Source organism: Erpetoichthys calabaricus, chromosome 14 (genome assembly GCF_900747795.2).
Source record: "Erpetoichthys calabaricus chromosome 14, fErpCal1.3, whole genome shotgun sequence".
Lineage (NCBI taxonomy): Eukaryota > Metazoa > Chordata > Cladistia > Polypteriformes > Polypteridae > Erpetoichthys > Erpetoichthys calabaricus.
In genome coordinates this window covers 2787776-2803556 of record NC_041407.2, presented here as the reverse complement: position 1 = coordinate 2803556, position 15781 = coordinate 2787776, and the positions used below count along the sequence as shown (strand labels likewise).

The 15781-nt window shown below is 42.6% G+C and overlaps 1 long non-coding RNA gene and 1 pseudogene across 2 annotated transcripts in view; one reads left to right on the top strand and one right to left on the bottom strand.

The window, feature by feature from the left end:
• The window catches only part of LOC114664935 (myosin heavy chain, skeletal muscle, adult-like), a 39353-nt pseudogene that overhangs the window by 22302 nt on the left and 1270 nt on the right, over positions 1-15781 (top strand).
• LOC127525865 (uncharacterized) overlaps positions 8919-15781 on the bottom strand; it is a 119933-nt gene continuing 113070 nt past the window's right edge. For both annotated transcript variants that reach the window (XR_007933442.1, XR_007933441.1), the window contains exon 3: positions 8919-8932. This is a non-coding gene — a long non-coding RNA (uncharacterized LOC127525865). The remainder of the gene's footprint in view (positions 8933-15781) is intronic.

Sequence of the window (15781 nt, the reverse complement as noted above, 5' to 3'; positions counted from 1 at the left end):
TGCAGTTTTTGGTCTCCAGGCTACAAAAAGGACATAGCAACACTAGAAAAGGTCCAGAGAAGAGCAATTTGGCTGATTCCAGGGCTACAGGAGACGAATTATTAGGAAAGATTAAAAGAGCTGAGCCTCTACAGTTTAAGCAAAAGAAGGTTATGAGGTGACATGATTGAAGTGTTTAAAATTGAGAAGGAAATTAGTCCTGTGGATCGAATTGTTGACTTTAAAAAGAGTTCATCAAGAACACGGGGACAGCTGGAAACTTGTTAAGGGGAAATTTTGCACAAACATTAGGAAGTTTTTCTTTACACAAAGAACGATAGACACTTGGAATAAGCGACCAAGTCGTGTGGTAGACAGTAAGACTTTAGGGACTTTCAAAACTCGACTTGATGATTTTTTTGGAAGAAATAAGTTGATAGGACTGGTGAACTTTGTTGGGCTGAATGGCCTGTTCTCGTCCAGAATGTTCTAATGTTCAGAATATTCTAGTCTTGCCTATGTCTCTGCTTCTTGAAAGAATCTGAGGGTGGGTGGACAGTCATTTCTATCCATACATGTCATGTGGTTTTTCAAAGCTCTTAGAGGAGTTTATTCATCCCTCTGAAATTAAATAATTTATTTGGAATATTCCATGTTTTGTATAGCTACTTTCATGTAATTTGGTATTAAAATTAAGGATATCAATGACTTAAATATTTATATTTATAATGACAATGGTACGATTTCAGTATTTAAATACAATAACACAATTGAAAACAGAGGATGTAGCAGGGGGTCCTTCTTCTTTTTTGGATTGGCTCACACTACACAATACTCGGTCAACACACGTCTTCATACAGCAGCCTAATAGAAAACATTATGTGGCACACACAGAACATCTCAAAATTAAAGTTACCTCTGAAAACACATTACAGTCTATCCTATGAAACAGGAAACAGAGAATCTGGCTGATGCTGAGGAGAGATGTGAAGGTCTCATCAAAAGCAAAATTCAGCTGGAGGCCAAAGTGAAGGAGATCAACGAAAGACTGGAGGATGAGGAGGAAATGAATGCCGAGCTGACAGCCAAGAAGAGGAAGCTGGAGGATGAGTGCTCAGAACTTAAGAAGGACATCGATGACCTGGAGCTCACCTTGGCCAAAGTGGAGAAGGAGAAACATGCCACTGAGAACAAGGTGGGAGTAATTTCAGGAATTACATCTTAGATTTTTTTCAGTTAAGATGGAGATATAATTAAGGTTGCGGTTTCTGTTTTCTGTCCAGGTGAAAAATTTAACAGAAGAAATGTCCACCCTTGATGAAACAATAGCAAAGTTAACAAAAGAAAAGAAAGCTCTGCAAGAAGCCCACCAACAGACGTTAGATGACCTGCAGGCTGAAGAAGACAAAGTCAATTCATTAACCAAGATTAAAGCCAAGCTGGAACAGCAGGTTGATGATGTGGGTATCATCAGGTTTACTAGACTACCTTGTGTCTTCAGCATGCCATATTGCATGATCGTACCCAGCCTAATACGTAAAGCTTTCTAAAAATGTAAAAGTAGGCTTATGACACTATTAAATGCTGATTACAATGATTCTTTTGCATTATACTTTGTACAGCTTGAAGGGTCTTTGGAGCAAGAAAAGAAACTCCGTCTGGATCTTGAAAGGGCTAAAAGAAAACTTGAAGGGGATCTGAAACTTACTCAAGAGTCCATCATGGATCTGGAAAATGATAAGCAGCAAATGGACGAGAGACTGAAAAAGTAAGTGAAGTGTGGATCATGATCACGCCTTTCCTCCGGCACAAAGGAAACACATTTAGAGGAGGATGTGAAATTACTAAAAAATACGGTACCTCACATATCCTTCTGTTTTTACCTGTATTTTTGTATTTATGCCTCTAATTTATATCACTGTCAAGGACCTCATACTAAATGTGACATGCTGCCTATTTTCCTCATGAAGACACACAAAAAGGCACCATGGTGCACATTACTGAGTTTCCTCCACAAAAAAAAAAAAAAATCACAACACAAAAATCCACTTCACCCGACCCTCCACCCCTGTTACTTAGCAACTGCTTTTCTTGTTTCATCCATAGAGAAGTGGTTGAGGATGGTCACACGGAGCGCCGAGTTTCTTTTTTGTTTTCAAAGCACCTTCACAATTGTGATCGCTAATCTATACTAATAAAAGGCAAAGCCCTCACTGACTGACTGACTGACTCACTCACTCACTCACTCACTCATCACTAATTGTCCAACTTCCCGTGTAGGTGGAAGGCTGAAATTTGGCAGGCTCGTTCCTTACAGCTTACTTACAAAAGTTAGGCAGGTTTCATTTCGAAATTCTACATATAGGTGTATGTATGTAGATATGTATATATGTGTATGTATATATATGTGTCTGTATGTGTATATATATATATTTATATATATATATGTGTGTATGTATGTATGTGTGTATATGTATGTGTATATATATGTTGATATATGTATATATATGTGGATGTCTATATGTATATATATATATGTATATATGTAGATATGTGTATATGTAGATATGTACATATAAGTATATATGTTTATGTATATATATATGTTTACATAACCTCTTTAACACACTACTTCTCCGCTGCGAAGCGTGGGTATTTTGCTAGTATCATCATATTTATCGAAGTGGCCATTGGAATACTCACTACCAGAACAACCACAATGCATGGCTGACAGCTCAATAAAATGTCATCACGTGACAGGAAATTAGTCCATTTATTTATTTTTTGTTTTCACTAAAGATCTGTATTCAAGTGGAGTCGCATGTGCAATTAATTGCTTTAAACACTTCCAGAAAGGAACTAAACGCCATTCGTTTTGTGTCAACTGTCATGAAGTAGGAGTCCCAAGATCACCTGTTACCTGTACCTCCTTACCTGTCTCACTGTCCTTATTGTACCCTGCGCATTTAACCCGAGGAACATCTAATGGCAGGCTGCTCTCTGACTGGGACAATATCACGTAGTCTTACGCACTTCTCATAATGCACACTGGAAGGGGATATCACGATCAAACCCTGACTAGCAATAAGTGCCAGGACGGATATCAAGTAGAGCCCCTAGCGGTTCGTGTACCGAAGATAGGCCAGTGGCAAGCGAGGGACACTAGTTCACTGTGTGCAAAGTGTGCATTTATTTTGATAAAATTGTCCACAGTGCTGAATAAACTCTTTTCAATAAATAATTAACAAAACAGTGTGTATAACATAGCCAATAAATAGATCAATGAAATAAATAAAAACAGTCGAAAGGTTATCAGTCACATTCGCAGAGCAGCAATTCCACGGAGCGTTTCCAAGCATTCCTCCCATCTAACTACCAAAGCGTCATTGAGCTTGCGCCGTCATCTCCGTCATTACGCACCGCTTACTCGTACAAGTCCCTCCTCTAATGATCCATGCGTCATATTTTTATTCGTTTGTTTTAGTGTGGGAGGAGACTCTTTCATAATCGATGCCAAGGCACCAGTGTGGGCAGAGCTTGTTTTCGTTTATGACCACCATAATTGAATAAAAAGCGTAGCAGAGTGGACGTAGCCTTATGTAGGACTTTCAGACAACTGCGGATGCAAGTAACGTGGCACGTGAGAAACCCACCTGACACAGACAATAGTAAGGGAGTAGGGACTAACGGAAAACACAAAATTCAACTGAGGTGAAGGGAAAAGGGAAAAACGATAACAGCGTTGTCTCTTCCCACAATGACGTGGCCGACCTCGATATTTTAGTCTGACCCCTGTGTGTGTGTTTGATTTCTTGACAGAAAAGACTTTGAAATCAGCCAACTGCAGAGCAAAGTGGAAGACGAGCAGGTGCTGGGTTTGCAGCTTCAGAAAAAAATTAAAGAGCTGCAGGCAAGTTTCTCCCCCCTCACGCATTTCTTGCCTTCCTTTTCTTTCCTGAAATATACAACGGGAAGTAAGTGGATGTTTGTCTCTAGGCTCGCATTGAGGAGCTTGAAGAAGAAATCGAAGCGGAGCGTTCTTCCCGAGCAAAGACAGAGAAGCAAAGGGCCGACCTGTCAAGGGAGCTGGAGGAGATCAGCGAGCGGCTGGAAGAGGCTGGAGGTGCCACGTCAGCCCAGATCGAGATGAACAAAAAGCGGGAGGCTGAGTTCCTGAAGCTCAGGCGGGACATCGAGGAAGCCACCTTGCACCATGAAGCCACCACTGCTGCCTTACGAAAGAAGCATGCGGACAGTGTCGCCGAGCTCAGTGAGCAGATTGACAGCCTACAGCGGGTGAAACAGAAGCTGGAAAAGGAGAAGAGCGAGCTCAAGATGGAAGTGGACGCCCTGGCGGGCAACATGGAGGGCCTCTCCAAAAGCAAGGTAAACCCACCAGATACCCGCTGCTTCACTTCATCATAGGGAAAGCGTTGAGAAGCAATGCTTAATTGGCCATTGTGCAAAGCGGACCTGATAAGTCGATAAGGTAGAAAATCGAGGGATGGATGGACGGTGTTTTGGATTTTTGGTTGGTTTTATCTTTTGCCTGTCTATGTTTTTATTCTTTGTCTGTCTGGTGTACTTCTCCTGTTTTACTGACCGGCCATTTAGCTTGTTAATTACGATTAACAGTGGTCATGATTAGGAGTGTTACTGTGAATTTTGGATGATGTCTTGCTAAAGTGACTTTTCATAAGGCTCCTCCGTATTTTGACTTTGTCCTTGTTCTCTGGTGACCGACCCTGGAGATCTCCCCTTATAGGACGTCTGTCATTTCTCCCTCACAAAATGACCACAGCTAATAAGTGGCTTGTTAATTTCAAAGGAATCATAATGGAGAGGCTTCATGTTCTCATTTAATTTTCACCCCCTGAATCGGTGTTGCATAAAGGCGATGTTACGCTGAACAATACGGGCACATACTCACAATATTTTACCACACAGTAAGCTCTGTAGCACCCACAACATGTTGTGAAAGGAGAAGAGGACATCATAAATGTGTCACCAAAACAGGAATCCCATGTATTCCTGAAAGAGTTACCCTCTTTGAAGATGAAGTATGCAGTAAATTTCAAAAGTTTTGTTTCACGTTTGTCACATTGCCGTCATTTTTAAGGCACAGCGGGGACTCGTCTTTTACAATTTCTAAATACGGCTTCACTTAACGATGCAGATTTTGTGGTGTGAATGAATGGACGTCACAATTAAGAGCATTGAGACATTTTTTGCTCTATGCCAGGCAAATTTTGAGAAGTTGTGTCGCAGCCTTGAAGATCAGCTGAGTGAAATGAAGACAAAGACAGATGAGGCCCTGAGATCACTCAATGAGATGACGACGTTCAAAGCGCGTCTACAGACGGAAAATGGCAAGTATTCCATTAAACGTAGGGCTTTGATTGATAGCCATTCCTGGCGATGCAGAATTACGGGCCTTGGCTTCATAACAATGACTGCTGGAGTCAGCCATCCCATAGACGGACACTGCCAAGCCAAACATATTTGATTAATTTCTAAAAACACCAAAGTAAAGTACTGGTGGGGTACCCAACAGGCCAAATTACGGAGTTATTTTATGGGTCAATCACTTTAAACTTCTTTACTTTTGTTAACAGGAGAGCTCGGTCGTCAGCTGGAGGAAAAGGAATCGCTTATATCCCAGCTTTCTAGAGGAAAACAAATGTTCACCCAACAAATCGAAGAGCTGAAACGACTCTTGGAGGAGGAGAACAAGGTAATGGAATGAAGCCGAGTCGCAAGAGGCCTTTGGAGGTTTCCATTTTCTATCCTGACCTGGCTGGTCTCTGTCTGGGACAGCCTTGCTATGTACCCCTGTCTGTCTGGACCTTGTCTTCTTGGGGTCTTGGCTCCCTTATGTTGTCTAAAGAAGCTGTGGACTGACCAGTGTGACCTTCACGTGCATGGCATGGGATGGAGGAGATTCTACTTTGAGTTTGGAGCTGGCCTGCACAGTGCTCCAGATGAAACTACTTTATATTAGATACACATTTTAGCGTAGTTGGCAGGATTAGATAGATAGATAGATAGATAGATAGATAGATAGATAGATAGATAGATAGATAGATAGATAGATAGATAGATAGATAGATAGATAGAATTTGGTATAGTAGGCAGGATTAGATAGATAGATAGATAGATAGATAGATAGATAGATAGATAGATAGATAGATAGATAGATAGATAGATAGATAGATAGATAGATAGATAGATAGATAGATAGATAGAATTTGGTATAGTAGGCAGGATTAGATAGATAGATAGATAGATAGATAGATAGATAGATAGATAGATAGGCAACACATATATACAATATATATATATATATATATATATATATATATATATATATATATATATATATATATATATACACAGTATTTACGTATTTTTTACATATACATTTTTTACATCTTTTTCTTTTAAGGCCAAGAATGCTCTGGCTCATGCCCTTCAGTCCTCTCGCCATGACTGTGACCTTCTCCGAGAGCAATATGAAGAGGAGCAGGAGGCCAAGGCTGAGCTACAACGCTCGCTCTCTAAGGCCAATAGCGAGGTGGCTCAATGGAGAACTAAATATGAGACTGATGCCATCCAAAGAACTGAGGAACTGGAAGATGCAAAGTAAGTGAAGAGTCACCAATAACAATCATCATCATCATCATCATCATCATCATTACTATCATTAAGGTTTGGTAGGTCTGTGACATATAAGAATCCATAAGTGCAAACTGATTTCAATTTCCTCAGTTCTCTTCAGCTTAACAGATGTCTGGAGTTAAACTTTCACTTGAAGGTGAAAAGCCATTTAATGGCTGGGATTCTGGGGTCCTCCTTTGGGTCATTCTGCATGTAGCTCTAAGAGCTTTTCTGTTGTACCATTAATATCGAGAGGCCCTATTATATCTTGGTATTTCACATAGACAGAGTTGTGTGTGTATTAGACATAGAAAGTCATGTGGATTGTTAACACTAACGTTATATGACTTCAGGAAAAAGCTGGCGCAGAGGCTCCAGGATGCAGAAGAGCAGTGTGAAGCCACAAATTCCAAGTGTGCATCTCTGGAAAAGACCAAGCAAAGGCTGCAGTGTGAAGTGGAGGACCTCATGCTGGACGTGGAGAGAGCCAACGCCGCAGCTGCAGCTCTCGACAAGAAACAAAGAAATTTTGACAAGGTGCGTCACCAAAGTTTGGCTAATTTATTTTTTCTTACAGTTTATTCTCTGACTCTCTCTCTTATTAGTGTATGAAATTAACTTTACAAATCACTGACAGGTTCTGGCAGAATGGAAACAGAAGTATGAAGAATGCCAGGCTGAGCTGGAAGCCTCTGTTAAAGAAGCGAGGTCACTAAGCACAGAGCTCTTCAAGCTAAAGAACTCTTATGAGGAGTCTTTGGACCATCTGGAAACATTAAAGCGGGAAAACAAGAACTTGCAGCGTAAGTAAAAACTGAACATCATTAAAAAGAAAATATTAAGACAAACCTATGGTTTATATCTGGAGTGAGCCGCACCCCAAAGTGGTGCATTTTAATTAAAGTGCTATAGCAGAGCTATCATCGTATTTCTACAATGGAAACAACACCAGTGACACTGATAGAAATGACCTTGTTGTTTGAGATGCTTTGTCAGAACCTCCAGAGAGCACACTGAATATTTCATTAGGAATATAAAAAACATAAATCATCATACATCTATCTATCTATCTATCTATCTATCTATCTATCTATCTATCTATCTATCTATCTATCTATCTATCTATCTATCTATCTATCTATCTATCTATCTATCTATCTATCTATCTATCTAATCCTGCCTACTATACCAAATTCTATCTATCTATCTATCTATCTATCTATCTATCTATCTATCTATCTATCTATCTATCTATCTATCTATCTATCTATCTATCTATCTATCTATCTATCTATCTATCTATCTATCTATATAATCCTGCCTACTATACCAAATTCTATCTATCTATCTATCTATCTATCTATCTATCTATCTATCTATCTATCTATCTATCTATCTATCTATCTATCTATCTATCTATCTATCTATCTAATCCTGCCTACTATACCAAATTCTATCTATCTATCTATCTATCTATCTATCTATCTATCTATCTATCTATCTATCTATCTATCTATCTATCTATCTATCTATCTATCTATCTATCTAATCCTGCCTTCTATACCAAATTCTATCTATCTATCTATCTATCTATCTATCTATCTATCTATCTATCTATCTATCTATCTATCTATCTATCTATCTATCTATCTATCTATCTATCTATCTATCTATTATATAGTGATATAGCACTTTTTCTATTTATCTATGAATTTACTTATTTGTCTATGTGTTTACTGTTAATATTTTATTAATTGATTACCATGTCTGTTCATGGGAGGCATGGTGGCACAGCTGTATCACCCATCCAGCATTCTGGATTCATGTCCCATTCCCAGATGCCACCTTTATGGTCTCTGTATGTTCCCCTCATGTCTGGGTTTTCATTAATTGTCAGTACCAAAGATCTCTTTGACGGACCGATATATTTGGACCCCAAATGTTAGAAATGTCCCACACCAATAGACCAAGGTGATGGATGACACCTTTGAGTGTCAGACAATTCTGAGTTGAAACCTTTTGGCTTTTCCATTTCCTTTTGCCTTCTACTCGAGTTTATGTAACGAGGTTGTTTTGAAGACATTGACATATTATCCAACCCTTCCTCAGAATGAAAGATGCCAAAAACGTGGAGGAAGAGAAATCTTCAGAAAGTCTTAGTGATGTGACATTGTGTTTCTGTCTTCAGAGGAAATAGCTGATCTTACGGAGCAGATTGGAGAATCAGGCAAGGTGATACATGAATTGGAGAAGGCCAAGAAGCAAGCGGAACAAGAAAAACTGGAACTGCAGGCTGCTCTGGAGGAGGCTGAGGTGAAACTTTCCTCCCATTTTCACTCGTTGATGAGAAACCAGGACCCAAAACGGTCTCATCCTCTTTCAAATCAACATCTGGTGACCCGTGTGTTAACTTCATCATTTCTCCTCCTCCTCCTCCTCCTTCCAGTCCTCTCTAGAACATGAAGAAGCCAAGATCCTACGGATCCAGCTGGAACTTACACAGGTGAAATCCGAGATTGACCGGAAGATTGCAGAGAAGGATGAGGAGATCGACCAGATGAAGAGAAATCATCAGCGAGTGGTGGAAACCATGCAAAGCGCTTTGGATGCCGAAATCAGGAGCAGGAACGATGCCCTGAGACTGAAGAAGAAGATGGAAGGTGACTTGAATGAGATGGAAATCCAGCTGAGCCATGCCAACCGGCAGGCAGCGGAAGCTCAGAAGAACCTGAGGAACACACAGGGGCAGCTCAAGGTACTGTGACTGAATTTACCTTTCCATACAAAATGCTTACGAAAAGAGTCATAAACATGGAGTACTGGTTTTAATAAACCCTTCAGGCGTTGTCTAAGGCTGCTGGGCTCAAACTGTGATTTGGGATGAAATAAAATGGCGTGCAATATGTCAAAAGTAAATGCTGTTGACGCCAGAGGTCGCTGTTGCCACTTTCAACCCAACAGACAGACGCACAGCACACAGGGTTAAAGCACGAAGAAGTTCTTTCAATTCTTTCTCCTTTTCTAATAGTGCCCTAAGCACCACAGCCACAATAAACAGGCAAAAATGCGCAATAATCTCAATTCTCTCTCTCTCTATGTTTCCTCCTCCACACCTCCCAGTAAGCTTTGTCCACCTCCACCCGACTCTGGCTCCCTTGTTGGGTCTCCAGCAGTCCTTTTTATAGTCCTCGACCCGGAAGTGCTTCTGTCTTTCCGTTCACGTGACTTGCTAGCACTTCCGGGTCAGAAGGAGAACTCCAGTTTTCTTCATCCCGGATGTACGTCTGGGTTTTCATCCCTCTGAGTGGGTAGTGACCCCTGGAGGCACCCACAGTACCCAGCAGGGCTGTGGTATTAAACTATATGTCCCATAGTGCCCTGCGGGAATCCGGGGCACCGCTGCAGTCCAGGGAAGCTGCCATCTAGCTTCTTGGGGGAAGTAGAGTCCCAAAGAGGTTGCCTTCCCCCATCCTTCCACTCTGTGGGCGTCTTGGCCAGGCTGAACTGCCGGCCATCAATCACAATGTGCTTGTCATTTGCAGGACGCCCAACTCCACCTGGATGACGCCCTGCGCACTCAAGAAGACCTGAAAGAGCAGCTGGCGATGGTCGAGCGTCGAAGCAATCTGTTGGCGGCAGAAATGGAAGAGATGAGGGCTGCCGTGGAGCAGACAGAGCGGGCACGCAAGGCGGCGGAACAGGAGCTGCTGGACGTCACCGAGCGGGTGCAGCTGCTGCACTCTCAGGTTTGTGGCCCCCCTGCCGAGCAAACTGTGCCACTGGCTTTGATCGGCTAGGCACTGCAGCGCTGACCCCATTGTTGTGCATTTACCAGAACACCAGTCTCATCAACACCAAAAAGAAGCTTGAAACAGACATAAGCAACCTGCAGGGTGAAGTCGAGGAAGCCATCCAGGAAGCGAGAAATGCCGATGAGAAAGCAAAGAAGGCCATCACTGATGTGAGAACCTGACTGGGGGCAGCATGGCTAAGGGAGTGGGAATGGTGCGCTTCTCTTTCACCCACACACTGTCCCCTTTGCTAGGCCGCAATGATGGCTGAAGAACTTAAGAAGGAGCAGGACACGAGCTCCCACCTGGAGAGGATGAAGAAGAACCTGGAGCAAACTGTGAAGGACCTGCAGCACCGTCTGGATGAGGCAGAGCAACTGGCCCTGAAGGGAGGGAAGAAGCAGCTACAGAAACTGGAGGCGAGGGTAAGAGGGGGCATCCGGCGGCCCCATTCCCATCCCCATTGGCTGATTCCCTCATGACAGTTACTGCTTGCCCTTCTCAGGTCCGAGAGCTGGAGAGCGAGCTTGACAGTGAGCAGAAACGGGGAGCAGAGGCCATCAAAGGTGTGCGCAAATACGAGCGGAGACTCAAGGAAGTTACCTACCAGGTGAGGGATGGGGTGCCCATCCATAAAAAATCTCCTGTTTTGGTTCAAGGGAATGTTTTCATGAATTTCACTTTTATGACAGGCTGAGGAAGATAAGAAGAATTTGATACGACTGCAAGACCTGGTGGACAAGCTGCAGCTGAAAGTCAAGGCCTACAAGAGACAATCAGAAGAGTCGGTGAGTGCAAGTCTCTCATTTTAATATACTCAGAGTCAAAAGAGGACTTGACCATGCTAGCAGTGGTCCAATCTCGTTGAAAACGAATGCATTAAAGATAGCACATGAATAAGAACTGAGTAGAAATTAAGAGCAAGGTGGGGAATTATTGGACCACAATGGGACCACACATGCTACAATGTCCACGTCTGGCAATACAATCATCCGTACATCATGACATGGAGTCACGCAGGTGCCACTTTCCATCTAGTGCCACATCAAAAACAAGCTTCATGCAACTGCTTCTCCATGGACAGTGGTCCTCGTACATTGTTCTTCCAAAATCTTCTCCACAAATTTGCTTAGAGACAGGATCAAAACCTCTGCCGGCCAGGGAAAGGTGCCAAAGTCACATTGGCACTAAGAGGAGATGGCAGTCATGCATGAACAGCCATTGTCGTGTGGGAGAATAGCCCTACAGGCCTACCAAGAAAGGCCACGTAGCAGCAAATGGGATCACCGTGACATTTTCGCTCACTGATGTGGACTTTAGGGTCGCCTTTGAATCAGCCCTAAAACCAGAATGGCACCAAAGATGCCCAAGTAAAATGAAAAAGAGGCAGTTTGTCAGCATAAAATGTTTGACAGATAAACTCACTGGGTCTACCTAATATAACAATGGCTCCTTGACATACCTGTGAGATAAGATGCCCACGTTCTCCTGTCTCACCTCCCTTTCCACTTCCTCAAACCACAATGATCTTCGGTCCTTCTGCCAGGTGAGCCTTTACCACTCTTTCTATGACCAACTCTAAGTTCTCTAAGTGGAAGGAGCTTTTAAATTTCCTTTCAGAATGAAGAAATTCCTGGAGCTATCATCCTAGAGCTCCTCTTGGCAGTTCCAGGTCTACTCACAGTTCAGAAACGGTTCCTCTTATGCAGGTTACATAAAATGTGGAGAGCCACATGCCTTCCTGATGCCATCTGATGGACTGTTGGCTATTAGTCTGTTGCACTGAGTCCCCCATTCACCATTATAGTTATATCCGAGGACTTTCTCATTCCACCCAACCACCCTTGTCAGGTTATGTTACCACTGATGCCCCACATTATAAGTGTGTTTCTTCTCATAACCAGAATTAAACTTTGCTACAGTCAAACTTCCCTCAGAATCACTTGTTTATTGTAGGCAGTGGAGCTCCACACTGTGACACCAGCTGTCCTAGTGTTTGTCTAAATGACACAACTATATGCATCATCTCTACATGCAAAGTCATATCCTGAAAGGCAAAATAAAGTGGCGTATAACCCAAACCAGTTCAAGGCAGTCCAAGGAAGAGACCCACCTCTATACATTATCTGCCAGAGGTTGAAGGAATTTAGTGGCAACCTAACGAGAGCTTTGGTGGAAAGTGCTGACACAGCCACCATGATGATCTGTCTCTCATTCTATCAACCCCTTCATGTGGTTCAACGTCTGTGAGCATCTTCCTGGGTTACCAGGATGGCAGCCTGGTCTCTCAAAGACCAACAACTCTGTCTTCTGTCAATTGGTCTTAATGGTCCATGCATCTGACCAGCATACCATCAATGTTGTAGTTGTTGCACGACCTTCCTGAGGTCACGGTGGTCCAGTCCTCCTCACTTGGTCTTTTTTAATGGTGAGGCGGATGCAGTGGCCTCTAGTGGTGGTTATGAGAAGAACAGACAAACCAACCTGTACAGTCGCACTCTTCGCCCTGCTGATCTCCTTCATCAGTTTTCATGAAAAATGAAAACCAGCAAACTCTTTTGTAGTCTCAGAATTGAAGTGGCGTCTACTGGACAGCCCCCATGAACCGTCCCCAGCTCCGAATGTCTCGAATACATTGTCTTAATGTCACTTAAGTTATTCTGTTCAAGCAATCTCAACAGAAATGACTTTTTACTGAACTATTTAGCTCCGTTTCTTTGGGAAAAATTCTTCTAAAACTTTTTAGCATTTCTAATGTAGTAGGAGTTTACAGCGTGTGTGAAATGAAACACCTTGACACCTCAAAAAGATTTGGGGCAGCCTCCCCGTATACTTGAAATATGTCTAGTGGGCTTTAAAGGTCTTTTACAGACAAGAGTCCAATAGAGAACTGACAAACAGGAGGGTAATGGCGGTTTTTAAGGCCGGTCAGGGAAAGTGACGTCATTGGGCCCAGAACCGGAAGTGATGTCATTTGAGTCGGAAGTGGCATCCTTGGCACCAGGCAGAATGTCCCATTTTATGTCTGCAGTATTAGTGTACTCTGCCACTCCCTGGCCCGGCATAGAATTACCTTCTTTGGAGCCATTTAGCTGCCTCCCATGCGCACGTGTGTGACACGTGTTAGCCGTTGTGGATGCAATGAGAAGTGAAACAAAATGACCCCTTTAATTGGCTAACTGAACGAATTACAAAATGTAAGCTTTCGAGGCAGACTGGCCCCTTCTTCAGGCAAGTCATGAAATATCACAGTATCAGCCAACATCAGGACGATGTGGCCCATAATGCAACAAAAAATGGGACAAGGCTCAGGCCTCTGGACACACCAAACATGTCAGTAATGTCAACACCAACATATGGAAGCTGCCCCGCCGCCAGAAAATCTTGGGCCCCTGACAATTATGGCTGAGCACCTGGGACCCCCAGGCTCCGTACTACGATAATTTGGCCTCCACAAGCTGATCGAGTGACGTGCCTATGCTACAGTCACGCATAACGTCAATCACATTGAAATTTCTTGCTACCATAATTCAATTTATATTATATCATATAGCATGTCGTGTCTTATGATGCATGGAGAGCCTGGTAGCTCTGAATTAAAATTCCTAATGCATCTTTTTGTGTATCTCATGATATGATATCAACGATCACAACGCCCACCTTCGGACCTTAACATTTGCATCATACACGTTCTTGATGTGAATCACCTCATCTTTCAAATGACGTGACTATTTTGAATATTTTGCATCTAAATTTGCACAAGAGGCTGAGATCTTCTCTGTTTTTGTGCTCCTAAAGTTTAAAATTGGACAAAAAATAGCGACATATGTTGTTTAGGCTTTCAAAACGCCCAGACGATTCTTCAATTAAGGAATCCATCATAACCTGAATTTTACTTCTGGATCTTGGGATTCCTGATCATCTGCTTCTACGTCAGATCCGTCAGATTCAATAAGACGTCTTTTGATCTTTTGCGTCGCAGACCTGATTTGAACCATCTGGGGTTTCCATTTCATTAGTCGCAGCTTTAGCCGCGCGCAAGAGAGCCTCCCACCGCTCGGGACCCCTGACAGGTGTCATGGTTGGCTCCAGAGGCGGCCTTAGGGCTGACCAAGCCCATGTGGGTTTGGTTACGTCAAACTCTGTTACCGGTATTTGTGGACTGTATAAATTTGTGTGCGAATTTAATAAAAATAATGTTTCCATACACTGGATTTTCTCATTATAGTATTCAGCTAAATTTTTACAAGATAATATGCGGACTTTATCAAAATATAACAATTTAATCTATTAAAAAAGTGCAATTCATAATTCATGACAATACCACGACATTGCGAAATGCGATGTGATGCTATGCGGAAATTAGCAGGGCCTCTTCTAGTAAATTACCCCAAATTGCAAGTGTACTCTGCGTCTCGATATGTAGGATGTCGTAGTCATAACCCACGTTGATGTCATGTCAGCCGGTTATCATGTTTTTGTGCATTAATATTCTGATACAATAAAAATGTGAGTTTCAGTGTTTTTCGACAGGAAGTGTGAAATTTCATCATGAAATATCTTACCCGTTTTCGGGTTCAGAGACGAAAATCCACTTTTCTTGCCTTCTGATTGGAAAGTTGTTGATGACATCTTCGTAGTCTAATCTTGATCTGCAATGTCTTTTTCTATAGATAGGATCACCAGAACGCAAAGCCTGTCTGGAGACATGGTTGATCTATACCGGAGAATATAACTTGACAAATCCACTCGAACGGGACATGTGGACCTCAAAAGCGGGCCTGGGGCGGTCGCCCTACTTGCCACCCCCAAACGCTGCTCTTGGTCGAACTCCCTCTTCCAGGCGGCGGCTTTGATGGAAGGCTCTGAAAGGATTTTTTGGGGGGATTGTTCAATTTGTATTTGACCACGCTCATTTTTATATAATGTTGTGCTTTCTCTCAGGAGGAACAAGCAAACACAAACCTTTCCAAGTTTAGGAAGGTCCAGCACGAGCTCGAAGAAGCCGAAGAGAGGGCCGACATTGCAGAATCGCAAGTCAACAAGCTGCGAGCCAAGAGCCGAGACATCGGAGGCAAGGTGGGTCTGCTGTTGCACAGATTCTCTGCTCTTCATCTGCCCGTGGAGATGATGGTAAAGAAAATATGGATGGGTGACAACCAGTGGAAGCTCAGCCATGGAGTCAGTAGGGAATCTCTAGGTGCCATTCCCAATTGGCCCGCCTTTAGCTGTTTGCATTATGTTATTCTTGGGCTGCTAATTATGGAAAGAAGGAATCATTTAGAGGTGTGGGTCTTAAATTAACAAGTCAATTAAAATGAAGGCAAAAGACCAGCAAAAACTGGTCACCTATT